We start from the raw sequence: 6,000 nt of genomic DNA on the forward strand, positions 1-6,000 counted from the left end.
AAAAAAATGTGGGTGTTTGTTGAATCTTTGCTGTGGAAGATTTTTTACTTGGGAATTCTTGTCAACAGAAATCAGCTGAGAAATATGAGGCCACACAAGCAGTAAAATGTTAATTTTTTATTTGCATCCCTGGTTCAATGCTTTGCTATAACATAATGTTTAAGAGGCGGTGCATACTTTATGGTGTAGAGAAGCATACTCAAGTGGCCTCATATCATTGAAAGCTCATCCGTCTGTTTCACATGATCCTAACCCACGAAGGTAAGTTAAGTATACTCCAAAGACTGCATTTATGGTAGCATACTTAGAGACAGGTTTTAGCTTTAGTTTTACTTTAGAGAGTCTATCATCGGTCAACAAGTTGTTGCCTTAGATAAGCAAGAGAACAAACTATTTTCCCCGTTGGAAGCAGCATGTGCTAAGAAGTTGTATTCGTGTTTGCTTCCTGGGCATTTTAAAACTTGTTAGATGGCCTTTTACTCAGCACAAGGACTCAGAGCCTTCCCTCAGGTTTTAATGAGGAGATCCCACACCCAGGTCTAATTACCTCCCATCCAACCTTCCAGCATCTCATTTCAGCTTTTACTTTCACAACAAAGTTAGGCATCAATCCCTTGGATAATATATTGGAACTTGAGGTAAAAAGGTAATTGTCCCTCAGTAGTTTTCTTCAATTTCAGCATCTCTTTTGTGACACCTGGAGCCCCGGAGGAAGATGCAAGCCCATGAGGCTGGCAGCCTCACTGCAGCTGTAATTACCAGTAAGGATGCCTGTGTTCCCCTTTCTAGTTAGTCATCCTTGGAGACGTGTCTTTTCTAGCGAAAAGGAGGGGATGAGCAGGTAGAGGGAGCCTATAAATATTCTTGAATAGATGCGGTACTGAAGAATTGGAGTTCTTCAGTAATTTGTCAAAACACACCGAATGAAGCGAGTGGTGAGATCATACTTTTCTGCCGTAGCAGTGACTTATTTGCTCTGGGAATGAAGCTGGGTGGCTTTAGACAGAATGGAGTCTCCCTGGCTCCTGTATTATTAGATATATATTAAATTAAGAAAAGTTGATTTTAACCAATTGTATCTTGGCTGTAGCGAGTATGTTAGCTGTGCGGGTGAAATACAGCTTCCACAAGCCGTTTGGTTTACCAGTACCTGTAATTTAAACGGTACTTTCCTCCCCTCCTTATTTTTTTTCCTGTGTGTAACGTTTTCAGCCTTTTTCATTTCAGTCCCACTGAATACACTAACAACTTTTAGAAAGATATGGTAGCTTCTTTGATACTCTATTGCATGGATTCTGAGATGACTGCCTTTTTCCCCCAGCTATGATGGGTTATATTAAGCTTCTTTATGAGGAGGGGAAGCTGCAGCATTAAGCACAGATGATTCCCCCCTTCTCTGGCATCCTGCGGGATAGTTCATTCCCTTGTTCAGCCAAATCTGAGGGAGAAAACAGACTTGTTCCTTCTCCCTGTGCATACTGATTGTTTCTCAACACAATGCTCAACGAAACTCCCTCTATTCAACCACTTTTCTAAACCCGACATCATTTATGAAAGAACTGAAGAGGTTTCACGTGCAGTAGGGCAAAACACATCACCTGTTCCCAGATCCTGTTGACTGAGTGATGATCTGGTATCCCAGGATCGCAGCTTCAGGTCCTGCAACGGTCTGTCCTAACACAACGTTATTGGTACGATTCTGGACAACTACCACTGTTGAAGTAGTGTTTGGCTACAGGAATACATTCCCTCAATGATTTGTTGGTGGAAACGTAAGGCATGCGGGAACACCACTGTACTCACGTTGAACCTAGTAACTGTCATCACACAAAGCGTGTGCAGCAAACTATGGGCTTTTTAAAATTCTTCTTCCAGTTTTGACAAACACTTGGTAAGTAAATCTAAAAGGAAAAAAAAAATCTGTGTAAATATATTTAAAAGCATATCTTTATAGATTAACTGTGAGTATTGTTTGACCATTGCACTAATGAGATAATATAAGCAGTAAGGGAAATAATGTTAATATTAAATAATGTTAATGAAACCGCAGAATTTGAAAAACACCATTCTTTTTCTGGACAGAAATTTCACTAGATTTGGTACTTAACTTTTTTCCCTGCTGCTATTTTGTGGACTTTGTGTTTGAGATTGTTAGGATAGAGAAGGAAAGCAGGGTCTGATTTGAATGGGTCTTCTGATAGGGCCTGCTGCTGCTAATTCGGTCCTTATGCAGCATGTTGTGACTCTAGACTGCTTTTATTAACTTGGCTGAAATTATTATTATTGTTATGAATTATTATGAAATGGCCAATATTATATTGGCTGAAATTCAGTCTTTGAAGAGAATCATTAGAAGAACAATGTTTTGATTTGGAATGAAAGCTAACTGGTCCTGGAAATGGAGGGTTGTGAGGTTTTCAGCCTTCCTCAGTGTTTCACCAGCAAGTCTGTTGAATGGTCATATCTCCTTCATGAAGTCTTAAAACAGCTGATGTAGAATTGGTTTAGATCTCTGTTTTCATTTAATGTCTCTAGTCTGCGTTATTTTTTTAACAGACATTGATCCATGTATTATTTTCTTTCTTTGTGAGAAATGAGCATATTTGTATTATTGTCACAGATAACTTGCTATCAAAATAATTTAGCACTTTTGCAGAATTGGCAGGGGGAGTTTTGGAAGGGTGAGAGTTTGGGATTGAAACTGTTATTTGCTGACACGTACAGCTTTATACCAGAATTGCACTTTTCAGGGTTTTTTTTTGTGTGCATGTGTACGTAGTTTCAAGTAACACGACATGTTAAATCTGTAGTGTGTGTCTGCTGGCAGCTACTGTAAAAATGCAGACCAGAGGCACTGCCCTCATCTCAGCCAGCCTGTCAGTGGAGTTCAGCAATCTCACAAGACTAGCACTAGCAACCTCTTTCCAGGGACTCTCGTAATTTGTTACAGCTCAATAAATGGCTGCGTGAGAAGTAAAATCTGTGCTGTAAATCCATCCATGTAATTAGCTAAATCTTGCGGTTGGAGCAAGGGAAGGTACTGGGCTTTGCTGTGTGTCTGTGTACGCAGGGTCAGTTGGGTCTTCCCACTCTCTTTCTCAGTGGGTAGGTTTTGGTCTCTGCCCCACAGCCTCTTGGTTCCTGTCATCCACCTGGGTGCATATAAAGACCACAGATCCTGTAAGCAAGAGAATTAATTCAGTCTAATATTTTTGTATATATTAATAAGAAAGTTGCCAAGAATTCTGACTGGGAAAAAATTAAAATGTGTAAAATGAAACTCTTTCAGGTGAAGACCTAGGTGAAATTGATATTAGTGCTTTCCACATCAATATACTATGAATTCTTTAGTGTGCTGCCTGCTGTAAAGCTATTGAAAATACTTTAAGAAAATTAACTATTGCAAAGTATAATACTGCTTGAATTTAACTATTTTTAATGAACAAATATTTCACCCTGTGAGAACTGTGCCCAGTATGAACACACCTAAATGGAGTATATGCAGGAGACTGAACTCTAAGGATCAACATTGTTCGTATGACAGAATTGACCGTTCCGGTAGTAAATAATGAACATGTCTGAGGGTGACTTAGAATAATTGGTAAAATTGTGTTATCTTCAGACACAGAAAAGCCTTATACTTACAATACCCAATGGAAGTGTAATCTCCTTCCTATTAAGATCTCACTGTCATTGTGCCTGAAATGTTCCTTTCTCTAGAGAGAGTGTTGTAGGCATAAAGCTTTCACACTGCCAGGGGACGGTATCTCTCCCAAAACCCAGAGCTTTCTTTTTCAAAGGGGTGTTGTTAATGCTTTGAACACCGAACTTTGCCTCTCCTGTGAAAACAGATTTAAAAGACAAAGAGAGCCTACTCTAGGATCAGAGAAGGCATTTCCTTTTTTCTTGTTCTGCTGTTGGGCTGGACCCAGAAGTGAAAGAAACTAGTTAGCTCCTGAGTAGAGTGAAAAGCAAGTGAAGCAAAGTGTATGAAACAAATTCGTATTTTAGAACGTAGCTTTCCTATATAAGGTCGGTGAGGAATTTAAAAAAATAATTCATATCAGAGTATCACAAAATGCAATGAAAGGTAAAATTCTTTGGAAGAAGTGTATTCCTAAGATCTCTAGTTAGAGTGAAGACCTGCTTTTTTTATCTAGGAGGGAAGAACTAACCGATTTGCATCATTTGTGCTCAGAAAGACTCAATAACAAGACCAGAGTGTGGATTCATTTCCTAATTATTCTGGTAGAAAACTGAAATTCTTCTGAGTCCCATGTGAAGGAAATTGGGCCTTGGGATCCTACAGCATAGTTTCCTTGCAAATATAGACACGTATTTCCAATTAGCATGGAGGATCCTCAAAAAAATTAATGAAGACCCCTATTTAAACTTGAGATGGACGCCCAAGTGAGCGCCGAAGTGAATATTTTTTCCACTGCAAAACAGTATTTGAGATTTAAGTGAGTAGCTGCTTCACACATGTAAGTTATAGACAGAGGTTTCTTTCAGAAGGCTGTTGCAATAAAAACAGCATATGGATTGTGCCCTTTGTCACCCTTGTTCTGGAAGTGACTGCTTGACATTGACAGTTACAGTGACCCAGGGACATAAGGTCTCTCGGAGTCTGTCACCCTGCGTTAAATCGAGGTTCTAGACACTCTAAAAACATAAGCACTCCGGGTTGGGGAAGTGCAAGTGAAAACTGGCTTTATTCCGAACTGACATTTCTGGAATCTTTAGATCTTTGAGAAAATAATCAAGTGATGATTGTAGTATGAAATTTATGTGTTGGCATTAATTATTGAGGCAGAGGACATTCAAGTACTTTTGTTTCCAGGATCATTCTTGTAGCACAGATGGTGCAAAATTTGTGAAAAGCTTTAAATTACACTGGATTTTGTCTGTTTGTGCAGCATATCTTCAAACAACATCAGAACATTTTTCATATGAATTTCATCTTTAATAGCATTTATAGCCAAAACTCCTCCTCAGTTATTTCCTGTACTAAGCTCAGTGTTCTGACCTAGCTCCTTCACAAACAACCCTGTGTTTAGCAATCAATGATGCGATTTTTCTAAGTGTATACTTAGGAAGGCAATAACATTGCATAGTTTTACAGGAAAAATCAGTGCTGATGGGAGAACTGAACTGAGAAGTCGTCAGAGGCAACTAATGCTGGAAATGGTTTTGCCTACTTTATTGGTCTTTGAACTCATGCTGAAGCTCAAAAGCAGATTGAACTGCTTGAAGTTCTTGAGTATATGGGATTTCTGTGTGCATGTAAAAACATCTGAGAACTTCAGGAACAGAGAGTCTATTATCAACCACTTTTGTAATGAAGAAATGAGAAAGAAAAAAAAAAGAAGTGATATTGCATTTTCCAGACTTTTTGTGAGTGAACCACCCGCTTAGAGAAAAACATCTCAGCAATGGTCACTGAGTAATGAGCTAATGAGCAAACCCAACTTCTTCTCGTAACTGGTTGTTTTTCTAGGCTAAGATACATTTTGACAAAAAAATCTGAGATTAAAAAAAAAAAAAAGTTTGCACCTTTCAGTAGATAAAGCCAAACTTGGAAGAACCAACACAGCAAAAGTAGGAGAGTCAATTGCTAAGCGATACCTACTTGTGTCCTCCCTCATCATGTGGCCATTTTTGAATCTGTTCTACCCAAATCTTAGCATAAACAACGTAAGGTGGTGGGGAGGCTCGTGGCGTTCCCTGCCGAGGTATCTGTCCAACGGTTATAGAAAGGTTTTAGAATCTCTCAGGTGTAAACCATGGGACGTTCGTGAAGATGCAACTCGCTGAAACGACGGCTGCGAGGCAGGCTAAGGAGAACGCACGAGCCTCGTTTCATTACACCCGAGAGGCAAGAAGAAGAGAGGCAGATCTGCACCTTCGTGTGAATTCCGCGGTAGGATTAAACCCGATGCGGGAGAGTGAGGAGAGAACTGCTTTTCTTCTCCCAGTGTAAAAATCAGGCGACCTGGTCGT

General features: G+C 39.6%; 1 protein-coding gene across 2 annotated transcripts in view; it reads left to right on the forward strand.

Moving 5' to 3' along the window:
* FGF14 (fibroblast growth factor 14) overlaps positions 1-6,000 on the forward strand; it is a 423,162-nt gene that overhangs the window by 186,369 nt on the left and 230,793 nt on the right. The window lies entirely within an intron of this gene.

Source organism: Aptenodytes forsteri, unplaced genomic scaffold, assembly GCF_000699145.1.
Source record: "Aptenodytes forsteri isolate BGI_AS27 unplaced genomic scaffold, ASM69914v1 Scaffold123, whole genome shotgun sequence".
NCBI lineage: Eukaryota > Metazoa > Chordata > Aves > Sphenisciformes > Spheniscidae > Aptenodytes > Aptenodytes forsteri.